Source organism: Carettochelys insculpta, chromosome 18 (genome assembly GCF_033958435.1).
Source record: "Carettochelys insculpta isolate YL-2023 chromosome 18, ASM3395843v1, whole genome shotgun sequence".
Classification (NCBI taxonomy): domain Eukaryota; kingdom Metazoa; phylum Chordata; order Testudines; family Carettochelyidae; genus Carettochelys; species Carettochelys insculpta.
In genome coordinates, this window is record NC_134154.1 from 2,861,371 (window position 1) to 2,886,240 (window position 24,870).

General features: G+C 45.0%; 1 long non-coding RNA gene across 2 annotated transcripts; it reads left to right on the forward strand.

The window, feature by feature from the left end:
* Nucleotides 1-7,050: 7,050 nt before the first annotated feature.
* On the forward strand, nt 7,051-10,513 carry LOC142022724 (uncharacterized). 2 transcript variants are annotated; one of them, XR_012648029.1, is made up of 4 exons: nt 7,051-7,778; nt 7,878-8,191; nt 9,832-9,957; nt 10,371-10,513. It is a non-coding gene; the product is annotated as an uncharacterized LOC142022724 (long non-coding RNA). The 2 variants fall into 2 exon arrangements; XR_012648028.1 differs by having other exon boundaries at nt 7,878-8,144.
* Nucleotides 10,514-24,870: the final 14,357 nt, after the last annotated feature.

Here is a 24,870-nt window from a genome sequence, read left to right on the forward strand (position 1 = left end):
AGCAAATTAGCTCTGCTGAGACCATAACAACCACTCTGATTTTGCAGGAAAGCAGAACCAGTGCACAGGGTATTTTCAGTCAGGCTTTCATGAACAAAACTGACAGCTTCAGAACTGAGATGGATGACCTCTTGAGGTCTCTTCCAGTTCCAGTGTTCTGTGATTTTATTGGCCCAAACACTGTTGGTAAGAGAGCCACAGTTCTGAGCTTACATGGAGCTCTCCTTCAGGTTTTATGTCTCTCTTCTTGTCTCTCTGAGACCCATCCAGCTCCAACAACATTGCAATTGTCAGTATTTTTTGTTTCAAAAGATCAGTGTCGGAAGAACTGCACATGCTCCCTGCTGTCCTCCTGAGCCCAAAATACCATTCGTACCCTTGATTTGCAAATGTAGGAAGCTAATCACCTGAAATTCCACCTCTGTGGTTAGAAGCACAGGCATTTAGCCAGTGCCAGATGGCACTGGCTATTTTAAATGTCAGACAAAAATTTGGAACAGAAGCACGCTGACTGAGAACATTTGCCCTGCAGGAGTCTCTTTCCATATTGACGCTCAGTGATTCTGCTCATTCTGAGTTCCTCTGAGGTCAGCACTCCATATGAGCTGAGCTACAACTATAGGAAGCATCTACCTGACGTTTGCTGTCAGTTGTCTGTGAAAAGTAAGAAAGCAGTGAATGAAGTTTTACCAGCAAATGGGAAGAGTTGCAGCCTCAGAGCCAATTTAATCTTTTAATATCTTCCCATGCTTCCCTGTTGGCTGCAAATATGTCCCTATTCAACTTGGTTAACAGGTGCTTACTCTGTCTGAGCACAGCAGGCCTCCCTCTGCAGAACAGTAATGACTTCTAAGGCGGAGCTCCTTGGACGTGTATTGGCAGCTGTTAAGAAACAGACATAAGGTTTTTTTAACAACTGCTCATAATTAAAACGGCAGTTCTGGCAATTCAGAGACACGTTTAGGTGATTAATAGCTGAAGTTGGAGAGTAAATTAGTATGTGTTCACACTTTTTCTCTATTGTAATTGTACTATTTAATAGGATGATAAATTCAGAATTTAGATGCCTGTTGCAATCTCATTGAAGCTTGTAGAGAAGTCCCTCACTGAAATCTATTTGGATGATAATGTAGAATTTGTGACTATAGCAGCATAGCAATGATGGCACTCTATTTACAAGAGAGCACAGAGCACCAGCCCTCCTCCTATGTGGTAACTATAGCTGAAATTGTGAAACAAAAAAGTAGGTGGAAAGGATGCCAAAGAAATTGCAGAAATTATAAATAACTTTTTAAAAATATATGACACTGACCCAGAAAGGAACATAGCCATGTGACTAGTCCCATTGTCTTTCAGTGAATCAACTCAAGTCATTAATGAACTTATGGAACCAGAACCGATATTTGTATATAGAATCAGGAACCCTCTTTACAGAGATCTAGAGTAGCTTAGTACAGAGTTAACATTGAGAATTTAAGCATACAGTAGTAAAAGAATTCTATTTCTGCCTCAGGCTTAATGTTAATGTTTCTGCCTCATGCTTAACCCAGTACAAAATTGTATGTGGACACTCTTAATCTAAGACTGGTTTATATGAGTTTGTCTTAAATTATGTCACATTAATCCTGTTTTATAAGTGTCACATGGTTTTGCAGCATTTTAACTGCACTGGTTTTTCAGTTGGTGCAGCTCTGTACATGGAGAAGGCTGGAGCTGGATAGATACCTAGTGAAGGCTATGGTGAATGGAGGTACTGTAGTAGCCCTGCTTCCTGGAGTAAAAGACTTATCTGGGTCCCCTGTTTTTTGGACCTTCTGAAGTTAGGGCTTTAGGAAGAACATAGAAGAAGGATTTGATAAAGATAGGAAGTGATTACAGCATGAATAAGGATTTCTGCAAAGGCAGAAATGACCTTTGTTGACTTTCCAGACTGTAGTATGTCATTTTGAAAGTGGCGGATTCAGGACGTTTTATATTTTAGGATCAAGGATGGCTTCAAGTTTCTGACAATGAGAGCAAAGTTCAGGTGAGTGATAATCTGATGAACTTTTCATTAGCAGCAGCATTTCAGTCTTTGAAGAGCTCATTAATAGGTAGTACAGTAAATTCCAGACACAAGTGATTTCAGCTTGTGCTTAACTTGCATTAACGCAAGTTGAAATCCTGGGGTTCCCAGGGGCTGGTGGGAGTGCAGTTCCTCTGGCAGTTCCCCCCTCCAGCCCCTGGCTCCCTCAGCTGAGGGAAGCCAGGGAGAAGCTGCTCTGCTGCAGCTGTCTGTCCGCCCAGCTCCCCTAGCTAGGGAAAGCCAGGCAGATAGACAGCTGCAGAAGCGCGACTTTTCCCCAGGTTACCCCAGCTGGGGGACAGAGAGCAACACCATCGCGGCTTCTCCCTGGCTCACCGCCATTGTGGGAGCCAGGAAACTGAGAATTGCTGGAGATCTGTCGACAAAATGTGGGTCTGGTCATTCCGTGGGGCCTCCTGCCGACAGAAAGGGCTTCCCAAACACCAGGCAACCCTGTCTGCTGTGCTTCTGGGTGGCCGTTTTGCTGGTAGAGAAGACAGGCAGTCCGGACACACTCTGTCAACGGAGCAGATCATCCTTTCGAGCCACCCTGTGGTCTCGCCGCAATCTGTCGACAGAAGTTTTGTTGCAAAATATCTTATGCCACAAACTTCTTTCAACAAATCCCTCTAGTCTAGACATAGCCTCTGTGAACTTTATGGGTTTAGACCACCCTTGTGTTTGTTTTTTTGTAAAACAGACCCCCAGACTATGAGACTTGCAATACAAACTCACCCCACCATTTGGTCTCCCTCTGAAATAGAGGTGACCTAACACGGGAAACATTTTTCTGAGGCCCTTACCCAAACTTTGGAGTGTTAATAAAATAGGTTTCAGATCTACGTTGGCCCTGTAGTGTTGCCAGCTCCTGCTTGCTTTATCACAATTCTTGCAATATAAAGCCCTATCTCTTGGTCTCATATGAATATACAAGATTCTGATTTTATTTGTTGTAATGCAAGCTTCTAGTTCTCCAGGAAGCAGGAGGCCATGGAAGGAATTGTTCCGGGCAAGAGCCTTTCCATGTTGCAGTGAAAGGCACCTCCCGCTTGGGAGGGACAAAGAGGGAAGGGCTCTGTCATGGCTCCTCGCTGTCATGCCCTTCTGCCTGTTCCCCTGTGGCAGAACTTTTCACCTCCTCATGTAGCTACATGCGGCAGTGTGAGCATAGCCTCCTATTCATTGCAGTGCGTAGCTGCACATACTGTACACATTGAGTTACCCATCTCCACTCTCCCAGGGAGTGGCATAGTCCATAATAGCAGACACTCTTCCTGTGTTGGGATAAGTGTGTTAATTCTCTGTAACTTGACCCATTTCAAGAGATTGGCGCCTTGAAGTAGAACCTGGAGTCGATGACGTCTGTGGGCACAAGTGTCTAGAGGGTCCAAAGACACCAGTTTTGGGGTTACTCAAGGGTGAGGTTCTAGAACCCTCCTGGCCTCTCTTCTCCCTGATTTCTTTACTTTGGAGTCTCTTGGTGGCCTCAGCCTGTGGGGTGTAATATTGAGTAATCTGCGCTGTTGTCGTGTCTGCTGCCCATTAGCCCAGTCCTGATCCCACTTCCGTGGGAGCAGGAATCGGTCCTGTGCAGTTGTGGAGCCACTGATGGGAAATGTCTGGAAAAGTTTCAGTGCAAAACTTAATTTTAAAAACATTGCCTTCCTGATCCCCGTTGTCTGATACTGTTTCTTCTCTCACTACCTATTGTGATGCACTTTGCTGCATACAGTGGCTATATCACCTATGCAGAGGCCTTTGGATAATAAGCCTTTGAGTCCCATTCCTGTTCTCCGTGTATCAGTGCCTGTGTCACTTGCAGAGGCCACTGTTTTGTGGGAAGTCTCAGGAGAGGTTCCACAAACAACTATGGCCTAGCTCATCATCCTGGTACCTCCGAGTCATGGCTGAAACACATTGGCTAGACAGTGTGGGGAGGCAGGTTTTGTGGCTACAGGAGGGGGACTTTCCATGACACAGTCTGGTGCTTCTTGGGAACAATATGCCTGTCTAAATGTTAAAGAGTCCATCTACATTTTGTGTCTGTCAATCTGGACCTGGACAGCCCAGAGGTAGGCCAGGGTAGAAGGAATCTCAGATACAGTTGTGCCTAGGGACAAGAAAGAGAAGGGTTTGATTTCTGGAACCAGAAGTCTGATCTGAGCAGGAATTTGTTGAGACTTGGAAAGTGAGGAAGTGAGACCTGGATGCTGTGCAGGAGTTAAAGGCACTGAGAGGATATTGGTGGTGCAATCTGAGGCCCCCTCCTCCCTGGAGAACCATCTGAAGCTCTCTGAAAGTTGTGAGAATAGGACTCTGTAAACATCACACTTCGGAATGACAATAAAATTGCTTCATTCATCCTTGGATCAATCTTTTGTCAGCCTTAACAGCAGAGCTGTCAGCTTTACTACCTCCACAGCCTCCCAGAGCCACCGTGAGGGGACTGAAACCTCTCTGCATGCCAGTCTGCTCAATAATGTGGCATCCACCTGTCACCTCTGGCCCAATAGCAGAGCTGTGGAGAGGGAGAGCAGTATGACTTTAGCAACAGTCAGACAGCCACATGCCTCCCTTGTGTGTACAAATGGTAGGCGGGTTGGGAGTTATGAAGTGTGGAAGTATAGGGTTTTCTTACTGCCATCCCTTTGCTGGATACAGAAGCCAGTGGCAAGACTCCCGAGTTCAGGGAGAGGATACTAAAGACAGAGAGAGGTCTGCCGTGTCAGTATGTGTCCTGGGGATCTTTACGATTTTGTCTCCATTGCTTCTTTCATTGATTCTTTCCCTTATTTCTCTTTCCTTACTTTCCATCATTCACTCTTCCCTCTTTTACCCTTTTTCTTCCTGTGGTGAATTTACAGGTTTTCCTGAACAAGTGACAGGCTGCTCCCTGCCTCTCTTGGCAAATATGGCACTCCAAGCCCTTCTGCCTCTCTTCAAGTTCTTACATGATGCTTCATGCTTCAAGGGACCTGTATATCAGTGGCTCGAAGCCCCAGTGTCGATACAGGCACCAGCATGGTGAAAGCTGCAGCTTGGGCCATGAACAGAAGGTACCAATGCTGATGCCAGGTAAGATCCTCACCTGTGAACACTCTGCCTCCTCTAAAATAGCCTGGCAGGTCTATGCTTGCATATGCTCGTAATTTTTTCACTCCAGGCTGTGTCTGAGTAGCTTTCTTTAGTGTTCCTCACCTTGTGCCCAAGCAAAAGGCCCCCTGCAGACTTTGGGGTGACCTTCATGGTTCTGTCTACTCTGCCTGGCATTAGGATGCCCACTGTAGTGAAGATTCTCAGACAAAATGCTGGCTGTAGAGCATGTTGAGTGGGGCTGTTTGAGAGGTTGAATAATGTGCATGTATCAGCTATATTTCTCTGTTTCCTTCAGTTTTCCCATGTCACCTTCCCTCTGTCCCCAGGGTTCTTGGCATATTGTTGGGGCTGTGTTGAAAGTCCTGGGTTGGCTTGAAATAGAGCAAAGACAGTTGTGAGTGAATGAACCCAGGAGAGAGACAAGACCACTGTCACTGGAAGCAGAGCAGCCGGTGGCTGGTGAGGAATGGGGCCTTGTTCAGCAGAGGGCCATTTGAATGGAGGCCATCTGCCCTGTCTTTCCTGCCATTCCCACAAGTTGCTTCTCATCAATTGTGTCAAAGACTTGGTGGTCAAACTCATTCGCCCTAAGTGGGAAGGAACCATGGCTCACAGCAGTCCCATCAGGTTATGGTTGCCTGAACTCACTGTGATGCTCTTTCTGGCCTGGACAGCTCACCAGATTTATTTGGGGTTGGTGTTCCAAGCTGCTCAGTGCCAGCAAAGAGACACACTGTACTGGTAGCCAAGAAGCACAGATATGGAGGTGACCCTGCAGGATGTCCTCCCTGGCTGAAAAGTGTCACAGCTCCCCTGGCAGGGTTCTCCCCTTCCTCTTACATGTTCCATTTGCAGCTGGATTGCATATGTTCCAACTGTATGGACCACTCTCTAGAAAGTACATGAATGTTGAATAGTGACAGAGAGCGAGCCAAGTTCATCTGTACTCTACCAAAACAAAAAAGCAGTCATGTAGCACTTTAAAGACTAACAATATAATTTATTAGGTGATGAGTATCAGAGAAGTAGTTAGTCTGTAGCTTCAAGAACAACAAGTCTCATAGCACCTTATAGACTAACAGATATTTTGGACCATAAGCTTTCGTGGGCAAAGAACTGCTTCATCAGACGCATCTGATGAAGTGGGTCTTTGCCCACGAAAGCTTATGCTCCAAAATATCTGTTAGTCTATAAGGTGCCACAAGACTTCTTGTTGTTATTAGGTGATGAGCTTTTTTGGGACAGACCCACTTCTTCAGATCATAGCCATATCAGAACAGACTCAATATATAAAACACAGAGGTCCAAAAATTATTATCAAGTTGACAAGTCAGAAAAATTGTTATCAAGGTTGGCAAATCAGAAGAGCAGAGGGGTGGCAGCGGGGGAGTGAGAGGGCGTTAAGAGTTAGATAAAACATCAAAGTATGTAAAGGAGCCCTTATAATGGGTCAGGTAATTGCTGTCCCTGTTCAAACCATGTGTTAATGTGTCAAATTTGAATATGAATGTTAGTTCTGAGCCTTCCCTCTGTTCTGGTATGTCTATGACCTGAAGAAGTGGGTCTGTCCCATGAAAGCTCATCACCTAATAAATTATTTTGTTAGTCTTTAAAGTGCTACGTGACAGCTTTTTTGTATTGGTACATTAATGTGTTTGCTTTTCTTTCTTCCTCCTGCAAGACTGTGGCCCTCTGCCACCAAGCAACAGATGCCAAGATTGGTTCCCTCGATTCCATATGATGCCCCTTCAGAGCTTGTGCACACCTTCCTTCTATAATGAAGACTGCTTTCCTACATCCATCAGTGGTTCTTCTGGCAGGGTCCAGTTCTCTGGAGAGCAAGGCATTGTGGGAGGAGTTCTACAAACTAGGCACTGAAATGATCGTCACCAAATCTGGCGGGGGAGAGCAAATCTGTATCGCTAACGCCAGTTGCATGTTACTTTCCACTCCCACCCTGTGCAGCCCCCTCTTCTCCTTCCAGGCCATCTGCTCTGCAAACTATTTTTTCTCTCTGTTCTTTGAGTCAAGCTAGCTGAGTGCTCTGTCTGCCAATTAGTGACCAGGGTCCCCAAATGAATTTGACCCACCATAACACCATAAAGAATACAAATGGTGTACACCCCTGCTCGAGATGTTCACTTGAGAGTTCAGTGGTTCATGAGCAACAGCTCTAGAAAGGGAACTAAATGGAAAGCCCCTGCCCGTGAGATCCAGTAAGAGCAATAATGCCCACTTCCATCAGGAACGATGACCAAAACAGTAACTGGGATGGACCGCGGATGCATGGACATTATGCTGGGCCTTTGGTAGTAGCCTCACTTTATTTTTTTCCTAGGACTGGCCTTTTAAATCATTTTACAGCCATATACGCTGCATGACCTCTCCAGATCCTGCTGTTGCAGTATATTATCTGATCTGGGTCTTCAATTTTCTTGACTTACAGCATGACAAATTCTGCCTCTGTTATTCCTGTGCACTCCCTCTGGCCCTCAGTAGAGGGTGTAAACAGCTTCACGGAACTTGCGTAGGTGTAACTGAAGGCAGAATTTGTATTTATCAGTACAGGGAACTCAGTGCCTCAAGCTCCCAAGGAAACCTACTGTAGTTCCTTCAGGTGAGTACACTAACCAAGAGGTGGGATCTCAAATTAGGGCCAACATGCATATGCAATGAAATAATTACTTTCTACTCTCTTCTTTCTCCCTCTGTGCAGATGTATGTTCCCACCTTGCAGAGTGGTTGCTTCAGGCCTGAACCCTCACTCTCTCTACCTGATGCTGGTGGATATAGTCCCTTTGGACGACCTTCGGTATAGATGGCACAGTGGCCACTGGGAGGCAGTTGAAAAGCTGATCCCCATTTCCCAAGTCACTTCTACCTCCATCCCGATTCTCCAGCTCCTGGAAGTCACTGGATGAAAGAACCAATCTTCTTCCAGAGACTCAAGATTACCAACAATACTCTGGACCAGTGTGAACTTGTAAGGAGAGACCTGGCTATGTAATTTGTACAGTGCCTACAACAAAGGTGTGGTGCTACAAGTCCTTGGCTTATTGGGTGCACTGCACTATGAGGCTGTCTAATGCCGTGGCATGCTATTCATAACCAACAAGGAAAATAATGTTATTTCATGTACCCAGAACTGATTTCAGTATCCTCACCCATGTTCCTGCCAGGGCAGGTTTGCTCCTTACATCCTACTACGGTCTGCTTTGTTTAGGTTACTTTTACAAGGTCCAAGCCATGATCCTTCTACTCCTCCTTTTGGGAGAGCGTTGCAAACCTAACACACCTCATGGCCAGGAAGTTATTTCTGATGTTCATCTTAAATTTTCCATTATTAATTTTCATCCCTACTTGTGCTATTGGTTACCCCCACTGTCACAAACCAGGTGCTGCTGCACAGTTGATCGGGCTGGCAGCAGGTCCCGCATGAGAACTCAGAGAGTGATTAATTTCCACAGTGAAAAATATTTTATTGCATGCACTAATGGTAACATTTTAAACACCGTATTTAAATTGAATAGTTAACATTAGACAGCAAATCAAAACTAATCTGTTGCTTGAATGGTTAATGGTCTAACTTTTATCCCAATTTAACATCCTAATTCTTAACTCGATTAAGTACGTACACACTCATAAACCCATACACACACACACACCCCCTCTGGGGCTGGCCAGACCCCAAGTAATGTTTGGTTGACTGTGGTGAGAGTCCAACGTGCACATCACCCCATTATGTCTAACTGATGGACTCCAACTTGCATAGCAAATAGTAGTACTATTTATCTTCTTGGCAGGAGGCAGTCTAGAGGGAGTGTTGTTCAATTCATTAGTTGTACCCCTCAGTCCAGGTGGGGTGCTTGCCCATGACCAATTTTGGAACATCCTAGTTACATCACCCCAATTCTGCTTGCCTCAGCCAACACTGATGAGCAACAGTGTGTCCTTGGTGTTTGTTTCTTCCTTGTTTTTTTCTTTCTTTTTTTTTTTGGTCTGGGAACTGGCCTTCTTTTCTACAAATTTTGCCTTTCTTAGCACACACAATTTTGTTCTTAAACTGGAAAATGAGTCCATAGCACTCAGGCACTTGCTTAGACCCTAAGTGATGAACAAGTCCATAATCCACCAGGGCACTGGCTCAGGATGGCCTCTCTTCAGCCCACTTACTGTCAATTCACTCATGCCAGCCGTTCACACTACTCACTCATGATAACTACCCATGATTCATGACACCACCTCCCCCTTGGCAGCACCCTAAATTATTCCTCTTCCTCCTCAGTGTTTATATGAACACTATTATGTCCCTTTCTCATCTCACCCCATAGCCATCACTTAGCCAAACTATTAACTATTTTAATCTCTCCTGATAAAACGGTCCATCCAGCCTCCTTCATGTTAGGTGTAAATTTCTGGTAGTGAAGTGCTCAGAACTGGGCGTGGACCAGTTCCTAGCAGTGTGCTCACACCCAGACCATAGAGGGAAGCTTTGCTACCTCTCTGCTCTGCTGTGTGTTACTTTCATATATTCACCCTGCAATATTTATTGGCCTTTACAGTTTCCCTTTGTGGATTCCTAATATCTTATTTGTTGTAGATCCTCTTCCCCCAGTGCAATCCCATGCCATGTATATGGTAACATTTTTATAATGCCATTTGTTCCACAGAGGAAGAGCTGAGACAGTTGTAAATTCAAGTGAAGAGGAAGGTTTCACTTCAGTGTACACATTTGCAAGAAGTTCCAGAGACATGATACAGCAAAAATTCACAAGTTCAGCCTCTAATGATCCATGGTGAGTGGGGGTGGAAAGTACATGGAGTTAGGCGGTCCCAATACCAAGAGATTGGAGCAGTGGATGGAGGGAGGAGAGAAGAGAGAAGTTGGAAAACACCAAGAAGCGTAAGGTCAGGCTTATGGAGGGAGCTGGCGTTCCAAATGTTTAGAATAATTTTTTTTAATTAAGTCAGACTTTCAGGGTTAAGTGGGTGTGGGATTCATTTCCTTCTGATGTCACCAACTATTCCACTTCCACATGAACAGTTATTAAAAAATGGCAGTGAGAGTAGAGACGCAACTTGCTGCTGCGTGTGAAGCCTTTGCAGGGGACTCTTCCAAGGGTGTTCTTCCAGGAACATTGAGCTCATTCCAGTCATGCCATGCAGAGTTCAACACTGTTATTGAAACTTGTCCTCTCTTTGGCTTTAGACTATATTGCATTCAATGCACAAATACCAACCATGGTTCCATGTGGTGCTGACCAGCTCTCACACACACACCCTGGCCTGGAACGCTGTGGCCACCTTTGTGTTCCCAGAAACAACCTTCATGGCTGTGACAGCCTGTCAGAATCCCAAGGTAACTGTTTTCTCATGAGTCCTTCCATCTTTTCTGTCTTGACTTTCTGTGAGCCTTGGATGATTCAAGAACAAATAAAGCTTCTTTCAATTAAGAAGTATTAGCACTAAGAGGTGGAAATCAAGGGTAAGATGGGTAATGACTCAGGGGCTCTGGAGCTAAAAGTGCGCAAAGGTAGCTTAGTAGAAAACACCTTGGGGACCTGGATTCAAATCCTAGCTCTTGTCACAAATAAAAAGGGTGAGTTTGATAATGTAGCCAATGACACTTGCCCACGTTTCAAGGAATAATCCATAACTTTTCCATGGTTTTGTCTGAAGAGGGACCAAGTACACGACTGGGGTACATTAGCAGAGCTGTGCTTGCATGTCTATAGAGCTCCTGCCTGCACCATACCATGTATTATCTCATCTTCACTTTCAAGGCCACCAAATTCACTCTAAAAGACCCAGTCTAATGGTCTCTGTAACATTTCAAGGTGATGTATTGACCCTTTGTTCTCTGCCTTCTGCAAGTGCTTTTCTGCTCTGCAAAGCTGGACTGTTTGCTCTCCTAACTCCAGAGACCTTTGTTAAGCTCTTGTTTCCAAAGGCTGAGTTCTTGAGTGTGATCTTCCCAGTTGTCTTGCTTGCACACATCCTTGAAATGCAGTTCTGGGCATTCTTTGGGTCTTTTTCCAGAAGCCAGATGTCCTTTGGGATGCACCATCATGCCCCAGCTAGGGGAGGTATATATGTTTGAGGAGTGTTTTCATGATGGATATGCTGGCCTGCTTGAGCACCTCCTAGTGGTGACATGAACATAATTGTACCATACCATATGAAGAGAGGGTGCTTTTTGCTGGTTAATGTGTAGTAGCCAAAAATAAGGAAAACAACAAAGTTGCTAATGGTCAAATGAAATGTTCATTCTCTCCAGACACCAGCCTGTTTGTTTTCAGTGACAGGTTTGGGAACTAGGCCAGCTTCAGCTATTGCTTTTGAGGACAGTATTGTGCCTGATTTCACCTGCTTCATCTTCCAAGTATTTTCCACCTTTTGGTTTTGGTCCCATTTGCTCTTTAAATAACCCCCATTGTTGAATGGTGAGTCTCTGAAGCCACTTCACCAATGGACTGGGGAATATCCACATAACTAACATTGTCCTTTCTTGATCTTCCCTCACTCATTCTTCTTCCTTTTTCTGTTCCTCTCCATTTCTCTCATTCTCCGCCTTCCTCTTTGTCATCCTTTCCTCTGTCTTTTCAAACTTCCTCTATTTGTATTTTTTTGCATTTTTCTTCCTCTCTTCCTTTGCTTTTGTGTCTCCATTTTCCCATCTCTCTCCCACCCTTCCATATCCTTCTATTCCTTTGTTATCTTCCCGTCACAGATCACTCAACTAAAGATTGATAACAATCCATTTGAAAAGGGGTTCCGCGAGAATAGGCTCAGCTCTAAGATGAACCAGTAAGAAGCCTCCATGAAAGTTCCTGTTCTGCCACACCACGTAGGCATCATCCATACTATGCTTTGGGGCAAAATGGTGCATCATTTCACTCCCACTGCCCTCAGCAGCAGCTCCAGTTGTGGAGAGATGGTGGTAGACATGGCATAAAAAGGACACAGGCAGCCACCAGCATTTTAAGTGCCATGTCGGACAAGCCTGCTTCAAAGCATGTTTTGAGGTCACCAGGATAAAAAAACCAGGTGCTCTTTCTATGCTAGTGCTCCTGCTACTAAAGTAGGAATAGTTCACTACTCACAGCGAAATAATAGAGATCCCCTCCCTCTTCAAAAAGACTAGGGTAATCTCAACTTTGCTATCATGTCCCCTTTTCTGAGCGTGCTTAGGTTTATCTTTGGTTATTCTAAGTCCAGATGGTGTATACCTCATTCAGAGGCACAGAGATTAAAGCCCACAAAGGCTCTCTCTACACTGGTATTTAAAGAGAGTATGGGGAACAGTTTTAAAGAATTTCCCTTAAACTTGATTTTGGTATGATTTTATCAGCCCATGTGGATAAGGGTTTAAGTTGTGAGCACTATGATTAAAACCTGTAAAGATCTATGCTTGACCGTAATTATGCCATCTATGCTAGCCAGGCAAAGCCTGATAAGGACCAGTTCTGATGCAATATAGATTAGATAATGCTGTCCCATAAGCTTCTTCTCTTTTTCCCCTGATTTTGGCTTTTGTTGAATAGTTACAGAGAGATAGCTGTGTTAGTCTGTACTCTAACAAAACAAAAGAGCAGTCATGGAGCACTTTGAAGACTAACAAAATAATTCATTAGGTGAAGAGATTTCATGGGGCAGATCCACATCTCCAGATCTGAGGAAGGGAAGTAGGTCTGCCCAATGAAAGCTCCTTACCTAATAAATTATTTTGTTAGTCTTTAAAGTGCTACAGGACTGCTTTTTTGTTTGGTTTGGTTTTTGTTGTTCTCTTCCTCCCTATGCTTCTCCTTTTGTTTTCTCTGTTCATTGCTCCATAGATTAAGCCTTCTGGGCACAGACACAAATGCAAAGCATAATGCTTACCACCCACACTTATTAAATAGCAACAAACAAACACGTTTGAACAGCACTTTTTAAACTCTCTTTCAGCTTCATTTTAGTTAGGGCCTCAGTCAGTGTTGATGAGAAATCAACAAGAAGTAACTTGGAGAGCTGGCTTTAACCTGCTAGCTTATTCACTGTCTTCAGCTTTGTACAAGCACTAGAGAAGTACTGTGGAGTGAGCACTAGGCTCAGTGTTCCCACTATTATTTTCCATTCATGGGCAGAATAAATTTTGTTGTGTACCAACTCATGTGCAGATGTGTACCACCATAGAAGAAACATGCTGGTGGCTGTGGGTGCCCTGCTAATCAGCTGGGGGGTGCCTGAATCTCTCCTGGGTGGCTGCCCAAGTGCTCAGCTTACAGGGATCACTGAGCCTAGCTAGATCATAGATTTTCTTGCAGATTGAGCAAATGTGCACCTACATGTGAGAGAGAGAGCAACCAGTTGCATGAACAGAAGAATGCTTCTCATTGAGGACTATGTCTGAATATAAGCATGCTTGTATTGGAGGGTGTATACACATGTATGTCTGTGTGTGTAGTAGTAATGATGTTCCTGAGTCTATGTGTATGTGTCCGTGCTTATTGCTGTAGTACAGGTTGTACCCCCTGGTCCTGAATGGTCCTGAACAAGGGAATTTGCCAGACCAAGGGAGGTCAGGCGTCCAGGCTTGCCGTGGGGAGGACACCAGCCAGCCAGCTGGACTCCCCTCCTGGCCATTGCCCAGTTCCCTGCCCACAGGCTGGCTGGTGTGCTTTGTTGCTGGCAGGGCACCCTACTACTGGGCTGCTGTGCAGAAGCAGGGCTCCACTCCCAGCCTACCATTTTGCCTCCCTGCCATGGGGCTGCCGGCAGAGTTCCCTGCCCCTGACAGGCACCCTGCAGCGGGGCTCCACTCTTGGCTGATGGTGGGGCTCCCTGCTCTCAGCCCCTCAGCTGGGCTCCTTACAACAGGACTGTCAGTGAAGCTCTCTGCCCCCAGTGGGGCTCCCAGCCCACCAGCAGGACTCAATTCCCAATGCAACAGAGCTGATGGTCTCTGGTCCAGCAACATTCTGTATGCCTAAATGAGTGAGCAAAAGCAGAAATGGCATCTTTATGTATGGGGGAGCTGCAGTAGGCGGCAAGTGGGTAGGACAGGGGAAGTGCAGTTGCAGGTGTGATGTCTGAACTCTTGGGAATGTGCACATGAACACAGTAACTGCCCACAGGCAGACTCGAACCTGGGACTTCTGGGCTGCGTCTACACGTGCACGCTACTTCGAAGTAGCGGCAGTAACTTCGAAATAGCACCCGTCATGTCTACACGTGTTGGGCGCTATTTCGAAGTTGAAATCGACGTTAGGCGGCGAGACGTCGAAGTTGCTAACCCCATGAGCGGATGGGAATAGCGCCCTACTTCGACGTTCAACATCGAAGTAGGGATGTGTAGACGATCCGCGTCCCGCAACATCGAAATAGCGGGGTCCTCCATGGCGGCCATCAGCTGGGGGGTTGAGAGATACTCTCTCTCCAGCCCTTGCGGAGCTCTGTGGTCACCGTGGGCAGCAGCCCTTAGCCCAGGGCTTCTGGCTGCTGCTGCTGCAGCTGGGGGTCCGTGCTGCATATACAGGGTCTGCAACTAGTTGTTGGCTCTGTGTATCTTGCACTGTTTAATGAAAGTGTGTCTGGGAGGGGCCCTTTAAGGGAGCGACTTGCTGTTGAGTCCGCCCCGTGACCCTGTCTGCAGCTGTGCCTGGCTCCCTTATTTCGATGTGTGCTACTTTGGCGTGTAGACGTTCCCTCGCTGTGCCTATTTCGATGTTGGGCTGAGCAACGTCGAAGTTGAACATCGACGTTGCCAGCCCTGGAGGACGTGTAGACGTTATTCATCGAAATAGTCTATTTCGATGTCGCAACATCGAAATAAGCTATTTCGAAGTTGGGTGCACGTGTAGACGTAGCCCTGGAGCTTAGTGCAGGCGCCATTGCAGTTTGAGCTAAAAAGCAGCTACATCTCAGCTAAGGCTATACGGGAGACTCTGTCTTTCTCTGTTTAAGTGGTCTAGGTGCCACTACATGAGACAAAACTCTGTTACTACTACATGAGACAGTGAACTACACTCCTAGGTGTGTTGAATAGTAACAGAGAGGGAGCCGGGCTAGTCTATACACTATCAAAACAAAAAACAGTCAAGTAGCACTTTAAAGACTAGCAAAATAATTTATTAGGTGAGCTTTCGTGGGACAGACCCACTTCTTCAGACCATCCTGGGTGTGTGTGTTACAAGCATACACATCAGATAAAGCCTGATATTGTAATAGTGCCATTCATACCTATTCTGCTCTATGTCCCATTAATATTGTTCTCTTTTAATTGTCATACAACTCACTCACATGCCACCCAGTGATCTGTGAAGGAATTGCAGCATATTTCTTTTTCATAACATCCTACATTTAGTTCACAGAATCATAGTTTAAAAACATTTGTCCACTTTAGGAGGGCAAATTTTTAATTTATTGTCTTAAAACATGTCTACCCAAAACGATGCTGTGGTTTTGGAATCACTGCAGGGAACATTTTGAGGTTTAGATTTCCCTTTAATCACTAAGGATGTAATAAAAACATGAAAAGTTCTTTGAGCTCCAGAGTGTTAACCAGGGAGAAAGTTACTTGGGAGTTTACAAATGTGAGCTGAAGAGACAAACTGGGTAATAAAATGCACAACTAGGAACCAAACTGGCTAAAAGTTGGTCTGTAGCTGCCCATAAGGAGTTGAGACTTGGAGAAAATAGGCTATTCAGCACCTCCAGAGCCATAAGATCCTGGTCGTAAACATTTCACAATATACTGGGGTTGGGGAAGGGAGTCTTAGATCTGCGATTCCTGCTTTGAGTTTGCAGTCAGGTCGGCGATCACTACTAAGGACAAGGATGAGGAACTTGCTAACTAAACATGTGGAGGGTGGGGACTTAGACAAACAAATTAATGAGAGAGAGAGCACCAGTCCTGTAAAGCTATGCAAAAGCATGGGAATTCATGAAATCTTACAGGTATCTGCTTTCCATTCCTAGTAACCCATATTAATTCCTGTCTGCATATCTGTTGCTGATGCAGATACCATTTTTGCTACCACATGCTGATCAACTGGTGTGATATAAAATATGGCTGGGAATCTGTCCACCAGTCAAATCAATTGTTTTTTCTTTCACTGCATATCTGAAACGCCTCTGACTGAAGTGTGCTTCCTTTCTACAATGAACATATTTTATGTTTCTTTCCCCATCATAACTTCTGTTCCTAGCTTCAGAATCAGTCCTTTAGAACAGTATCAGAGGGGTAGCCGTGTTAGTCTGGATCTGTAGAGCAACGAAGGGTCCTGTGGCACCTTATAGACTAACAGAAAAGTTTAGAGCATGAGCTTTCGTGAGTTAACTCACGACCAGCATCTGAAGAAGTGAGTTAACTCACGAAAGCTCATGCTCTAAACTTTTCTGTTAGTCTATAAGGTGCCACAGGACCCTTCGTTGCTCCTTTAGAACAGTGTTTCTTAAACTTTTTGAGACCATGGCACACCAAACAATATTTTTTGTGCAGACCATCTATGAAAATTTTCTTCAAAAAAAAAAAATTGTCAGACCGAAAAAATCAAACAGCAACATACAAAATGAAGTAATTTAATCAGGTATCATAGCAATGAAGGAGTAACATTGTGTCTGTTTTTGCTAACAGAAAATAGTTACCATCAGTGTCAGATGCTCTCAGCTTACCTGCAAGTTGTTCACGGAACACCATAGGTTCAGAAACACTGCTCCAGAATGCACCTTTTGTGAGTCTATGTCTACATTCTTCTTTTGAAACACAGAGATATGTGTGCTGTGGAGTCTATATCCATCTGCCAGCTCTCTGAGTTCAACTTCTTCTCTCCAGTTGAATGCGTACATTCTCTCCAGCTAACTAATTCTGACTTCTCTTCTTATACAATGTGGCTGCGTCTACACATGCCCCTTGGGTAATGAGCAGCCTGGAAGATGCTAATAAGGTGCAGCTGTAATCATGATTCAAAGTCCAGAAGAGCTTCGTCTGGACTCTGAATCATGTGATTATGTGCTAATGAGGCATGGGAAATTTACATCCAGCCTTATCAGCATCTTGGGGCATGTGTAGATGCAGCCTGTGTGTATCCAATGGTTGTATAGTGTGTAGGTGCTGTTGGGGTTTCTTCTTTTTTTTAACTGAGAAAATACAAATTACATATATAAATACAAAGGCAGAAAAAATGGAGCGCTTTGTTACAATACTAAAATATATTGCTAAAAGAAATCCATCATAGTAATAAACTTAGGGCAGCAGCAACTTTTATTTGAATCCTGAGGGCTTCTTCATCTCTCATGGGTGCAAAAATCTATCTGCCTCCAGTGTAGGCAGCATTAGGTTGATGAAAAAATTCTTCTGCCAAAGGAGCTGGGGTCTCTTGCTGATGAAGTGGGTCTTTGCCCATGAAAGCTTATACTCCAAAATATCTGTTAGTCTAATAAGTGTTACAGGATTTCTCATTGTTTTTGTGGATACAGACTAAGACAGCTACCCCTCTGATACTTGAAAGGTAGATTAGCTACAGTGATGGGAGAATTCCTCCTGTCATGCAAGGAATGTCTGTTCTGAACTCTTCAGCCACACAAGTGCATCACAGTAGTGTTTTCAGTGTAGAGATTAGTCTGAATGACAGATAAAATATCACAGGTATCCAGATTCATGATGTAAGTCCTCATTATTGTGTTATTCCCTTTTGCTTCCTTGTTGGAGCTTAAGAAATAACATCATTGCCCTACAAACGTTATTCATGTCCTCTGGGGGTTATGAATAGAACCATTAAAGTAATCAAGGAGGGAAGACCCAATGGACAGAAATTTCTCTTCCTTATTTTGGAAAATTATGTATGACTTCTTACATTTCTTGCATATGCCTCACTTAATCTAACTAGTAACAGAGAGAAAGCTGTGCTAGTCTCTATACTATCAAAACAAAAAAGCAGTCAAGTAGCATTTTAAAGACTAACAAAATAATTTATTAGGTAACTTATTATAAATTACTTTGTTAGTCTTTAAAGTGCTACTTGACTGCTTTTTTGTTTTGTTAATCTAACTAGTTTGTGTTGGAGAGTGGTAAAACCAATTTCCCATTGGCACTTCCCTGGTAGAAATTACTTTCTAATCTGTTTTATTTGATTTTTAGTTTATTTTTACTTTTTAACTATGTATTTCGGTTATCTGTCCCAGCTATTCTATTTTCTGGTTGAAATTTAATATAAGTAACTGTATAGTATGGGTGTATGCCACTGATTTCTGAAGCTAACCTAATGAATTTGCAAAGTGATTAAGTGTTGCAAGTACTGAGAAATTCTGTAGCTGCTTGTTAGATAGATCTAATGCAGTGTATTCGTTTGCAAAAAGAAAATCAAGATCCTGTTTTATCTTCACCCCTAAATGTCCAAAAGATTAGGATACATCTTTCTGCATTTGTCCCTTTATTTCTAGAAGAGCTGGTAAAAAACAAGAGAGTTGGGTTTTTATTCAGCAAAGCTCTACCCAGGCCTTGTTTTTGATTCGGGTCCCAGATTAGTTCAAACCTCCCGCCCCCACAATTCAATGTTTCGGTTACATGTTGTGTAACTTTCCACGTTGCTTCTTTTTTCCTTGTACAAGTGTTAACAATTAGCTGTTTGTTGCTGTCTTCTCCCTATGAAATGAATGTGTGCAGGATTTGAAGGTTATTGGATTTTTTTCTTTCATTGTTGGCTTTTCCTTACTGAATCCTTATAGAATGCCCAGGATGTACAAGAAAAGCAGCATTGTGCTGTGTTGGGCTTTTGCTTACTCTCTTGTATGCTGTTTTGTGAGGCTGTTTTTGCTATCCTGTCCCCTCCAAGCTGTAAAGTCCTTTCAGAAAGGTGTTTTTGTGGATTTGAATGGGACAGAGTGCTGAGCAGTGTCTGGGAAACACAATGGGTTGACAGGAAAACAGTGCAGCTAACATCAGGAGTCTGCGAAAACTTGAAAGAGCCCAAGGCCCCCAAATTTTGCATTTGACTCTGGACTGTAGCCTTTGAGCCCAAACACAGCCTGCCGTGTTAAGTGGCTGTTAAGTGCTTCCCTTCTTGTCTCAATGCTAACTAGCCAGTTGGAAGAAGTGGGTGCATATCATGCAGGGAATGGGAGAGGATGTGAGTGTGGGACGGAGGGGAAGAGCTGCTTCATTTCTTCAATTCACAGGCATAACTCTTTGGCCTGAGAGCGCAATCCACAAACCAGCAAAGAGGCAACACGGAAGTTGTCGCTGTAATATCCTATTTTACATTTGCATGAGCCCCAGGTCCCAAAGGCCACCACAAAGTACATTCAGCGCTTTTAAAATGCACCTTTCTCTGGGGTGGGAACAGGTGGGGTGACTAGAACACAGCCTCACAGCTCATGGGGTAGTTACCTGCAGGCCATCTCCAGCAAGGTATTTAACCCTTTCACCCCCTTTTGTTTTCCCAAAAGCAATTTTGCTTTTTTGTGAACCTTCACGTGGTAGGGGGACCGGTGCAATTTGTGTCTCAGTAGCCCCACAAACCTCTATCTGCTGCTGAGCCTCTTGCCTGAGTGGTGGGCTATGAACATCTGAATGGAATAGCCTCAGAGAGGTAGCCGTGTTTAGTCTGTAGCTTCACAAATAACAAGCAGCACTGTGGCACCTTATGAATATATCTGAATAGAATGCTTAACAAGTGACCAGCCTGAGCATGACAGCTGATTCCCAGGAAATGGCAGCCAAAATTAGCCACTTTAAAAACTGCAAATAATCATTGTCGAAAGACAAACGTTGCAGCACGTGGGCTGTAGTAAGCAGCTGTCAAGAGGCCTCTCCTTGTGCTACAGCATGAGAGGAAATTAGAAATTTTCAAACCAAGGTGTGGAAAGTTCTGCTCTCTGGGGAGTCTTTCTGAATAATAGCAATACTTTCCACTTTTCTAGCACTTCATGAGAGGCTCTCAAAACACTTTACTGACAGCCATTGATTTTAGCTTCACATCCCCAAGAAAACCAAGCCAGAGAGTGAGCCTAAGTAACTCGCCCAAGGTGACACTGAGTCAGAGTGGGAACATCAAGAATAGTATCAGAGGGGTAGCTGAGTTACTCTGGATCTTTAAAGACAACAAGAAGTCTTGTGGCACCTTATAAACTAACAGATATTTTGGAGCATAAGCTTTTGTGGGCAAAGACCCGCTTCATCAGATGCATCTGGCAAATCAAGAATAGATTCGCTTAACTCCTGACTCCCAGTTCTCTGCTCAGTCCACTAAATATACTTCTGCCAAAAGTTTCTGCTCTGCTTCAAGAAAGACTTTTCCATTTTCTTTTCTGTCTCCTGCCTTCAGCCTCCACCCAGACACACGTCCTACTCCCTGCCCTGAGCTTGTGCATTGCCGAACTTCATTTGTACACTGTAAGGTCACATTCTTAAAAAAGCCTACTGGGAATGAAACCATATAAATAACAGAAAATCAGATTTGTTGCTTTAATTACATGTAGTTTACATGCACTAGAAACAAAATGCTCCCCTTCAGTTTTCAGTTCACATACGGGGTTGCTCTACATTAGTATCCATCAGCCATTTAAATAACTTTCACCCCTCAATGTGACTTTGAGGCCACCTCTACCCAAAAGGGTCATGCTCGTCTTCTGGATGTCTGTTGCATCTCAAATCCTCCTGGCAGTAACTTGGAACCTGGCAAGCCTGCAAGACAGATGTTGAGCTGGGTTGTGATCTCAGAGCTGCAGCCCATTCAGAATCTTACAGGATCCAGCCCCTCCACAACAGAGGCCAGGAGTTTGCTGACATGCTGATTTCTGTGATGACAGTTCCACATGGGAGTGGTTCTGAAGAAGGCAGGAATGAGCTAGGTGTGTGGCTAGTTCAGCATAATCGTCCTGCTATGCTATGTGTTAGCCGCTTAAAGGAGGAGAGAGGTTGGTAATTGTCTCTTCCCATCTGATTTTTCAGTGAAAAGCCTGAGGCACACAGGGGACAGACAGACAGACAGACAGAGGCTAATGTGTTAAATTCTGCCTTGCTGGTGGTGAATTTCGTGGGTTTTGCCGCTATTAGCCACACTTTCTACCAATTATAACAAATTCACTTTTCTTCTCTTTTGAAAACCTGTCTTGGCTGGAATGGCTGAGAGAGGGAGAGCTGCTAACTAGTAATGGGTCATTAATGACTCCATCTCCCCATCAATCAGCTGGGAGGAGATGAAAGGGATGGGTGTTTGCAGAAAATAAGTTTCCAGAAACACTGATGCCAAACGTGCAATTGAAATGGGCAAGTGAGATAGTGTTATGCCTTTTATTGGTGTAAGCAGTAAGTCCTGGTGCCTGTGCACAGGTGGGTCCCCCCACCCCCCATTTCACAGAATGGCAGTGCCCTTGGCTGAAATCCTCAACCGGGCTGTTGCTGTGCAGTGGTTGACTGAGCTGGATGCAAAAGATGGGAGAAGAATGAGAAAAGAGGGTCACAGTGAAACAAGATTAACATCCAGCTCCCCAGTTGTTCCACTATGACCCTCTTTTCTCGTTCTTCTCCCATCTTTTGCAATGAAGGCTGATTTCAGGCTCCCTGGGCATGCCCACACTGCAACAAAAAACCCTCCACACTGGGTCTCAGAGCCCAGCCAAGGACTCTCGCTCCTGGGGCTTGGGCAGGAGGGCTAACAAGTACAGTGTTTGTTTGGGCACCTGCTGGAGTTGGGCTCTGTCACCTTCCCGCTCCCTGGATTGGCAGGGGCCAGGCTAAAGTGGTCTGTACTGGAGTGGTAGTGCCCCGCATCCCAAGCCCCAGGAGCACCAATCAGCTGTGCTGGGCCAACCGTGGCCAGGCCTGTGGGTCTTTTCTCGCAGTGTAGTCATTACCCTCTAATTAATCCCTCCTGCCCCCAAACCCCATTCTAGGCCAGAAGCAGTGGTGCTAGAATTCAGGGCTGAGGAGGAGGATTCGGTGGCCCCGTCAGTGGGGAGAGCACCGAGAACTGTTGTCAGTACTGTTCTGCTTGCTGCTGCAGCCCAGGGGCTGGGAGAACTGAGGGAGAAGGCCTGAGCCTGGAACAGTTGTTTGTCTTTAACCCTTTTTCATCTTGTTCTTTTCAGCCTAAGGGCGAGGTGACTCTGTTGTCCCTTGTCCCAGAGCTGCTCCTAGCCAAAGCCTCAGCCCATGTGGGGCACATTCTTGTCATTCCCTAGGGCTGATCTTAGGGAAAATGATGCCCTGGGCCCCTATGGACTCCCAACCCCAGCACTGTACCCCCTGCTTCCCTAACCGTGCCCCTCCCTATTGCTCCCTTTTGGGGAAACGGACCTGCTTGCAAGGAGCAACTGTCATGGCTGCTCACTGCCCCATCACAAGCTGTGACTTACGGGTTCCCTGCATCTGAATCATTTTCCCTCAGGCTGCATGAGGGAAGGGCAGAGAGAAGCAGCTCCTGATGCTCACCGCTCAGCCCAGCTTCTGACTCCACGCTGGCAGCAGGCACCTCCGCGCGGCTGCATGGCACCCACTGACCATAGCGCCCTGGGCAGTCACCCAGGTGGCCTGGCCCTGAGGCCAGCCCTGCATTCCCCATCTGTTTAGTTTATTTTCCAGGCTCTCAGCATCTTTTCTGAGATTTCAGTAGCTCATGTGCCCTGTTTCCTGTGACAGGATGAGAATAAGGAAGCCACAGTTCACCTAAAACATCAGAGTCACTGCAACTGTGCCCTGAAGGAAAGACAAGTTTAGTCCCTGGACGAGGCGACTGGTGCTGCTGTACAACAGCTGTGCCTCCCATGACTTGTCTATACCTACAGCACCACCGCTGGCTCTGAAACAGGAGATCTTCACCTCTCTGCAGCGGTCCTCCTCTTCCCCAAGAAGCAGCAGCCATGTCTATTAGGGGCAGCAGGGAGTAGGTCAGTATAACTCACTGAGGGGCATGGATTTTCCAGACCTAGAGTGAGGTAGTTCTACCAACATAAGTTGTCAGTATGCACCAAACCTCACTCTAGGAATAGGCCTCAGGCCTTGTGCTCCCCCAGTCCATTGCCTTTGTACCTAGGTCATCCTTCCTCTATCCAAACAGAGCTAGTTCTTCTTTTCACTTCCAAAGAGTACCCTCATTTTCAAGGGCTGGGCTCTGCAATTCCTGAGGTGTCCCTAGCTGTACTCTGAAGGGGAAGAACCTGCAGTATTCTCTTTGACACCTTCCCCCCAAACCCTGCATCTTAAGGGGCAGCCAGACAGAGGGCATCTGGCTCTTCAAGGGACCTGACCATTAAACTAACCCATCTCACAAAAGTCCTTCCCAGGTGTCAGTAACGTGTCACTCTTGACTTAAACCCTTATACTACAAGTGGAGCACAAGTCATCTACAAGTGTCTTCCACTCTGTCTCAGGACACAACTTCTAGCTGACTCCAGGAGTACCCCAGTTGTCGTCCTTCAGTCTCAGTAGATCATCTCCACGTTGTCCGAGGTCTTCCTCTTTTGCATTTTTCTTGGTCTTTCCTTTCCTTTCCTGTCACTCTACAAATACTCAAAAAATATTCTTCTTGATCCCGTTGTGCTAAGCACTGGAACATTAATCCTTCAGGACTAAGAAGGGCTCAGGTTACAGCCCCTCTCTTCTCCCCAAGGGCTGAAGCCCTTGGTCTGCAGTCTTAAGCCATTGGTTTTCAGCCTTGGCCTGTTTGCACATTGGATGCCATAGGGGTCTGTCTTTGGCTCCCTGACTTGGGTAAGCTCAGTCATCAGTGCCCCCTCGTAGGGTCACGTAGTAATGTTTGTTGTCAGAAGGGGGCGTCGCTGTGCAATGTCGTTTGAGAACCGCTGCCTTACAGAACATTCCAGGTTTCGATCCACTCCTATCACTAGAGCCGTGTGGGTGCAGAGCAATGTTTCTTAAACTTTTTGAGACCATGGAACATCAAACAATATTTTTTATGCTCAACACTTGTGAAAATTTTCTTCACAAAAAAAAAAAAAAAATCCAAACAGCAACTTATACAGCAAAACCAAAATGAAGTAATTGAATCAGGTGTCATAGCAATGAAGAAGTAATATTGCATCTGGTTTTAATAATAGAAGAGATGTCAGAAAAGTGTCAGACTCTTGCAGCCCACTTGCAAGATCTTCACGGAACACCAGTGCTCCATGGAACGCTGGTCTAAAGGGACGTACCTACCACTGCCAAGTTATGGCAAGTGACAGTGAGATGGAGAAAAAATCCCTTTTGTTAAAACCTGGGCAGGCACTGGTTGCTTCCTGAGATCTAGTCCTAATGTATGGCTGAAAAGAGTGTAAATGGACAGAAGATGGTAGAGGCTTACTGGGGTTCGAAGATCAGTAATCTCAGGCGTCTAACTACTGTTGCTGAACGTGTCTTTTGTCACTGTTTAATCTATTTCTGAATTAATGTTAACTATGCTGACATCCACTTCAAACAAAAGCCCAATAAAGGAATGGACAGGAAAGGTCTGGTCCTGCTGCCGTTAAAGCCAGTAACGAAACTTTTATTTTAGAGAAAGGATGGGGAGGTGACCCTAAATCAGCTACATCAATCTAATGATGCCATTTGAAATAAACCGAAGATTGCAAGGAACAAAAGAGTTTGCCAGTGTTACCCCTGATACACCAGAAATGTGTTCTCTTTGCCATTGTAACCACTGATGGACTCTGGTCCATCAAGACCACTATCCTGATGTGGTAGTGATCAATATTTGAACCTCCCCCCTTGGCTCCTAATGTACATAGCC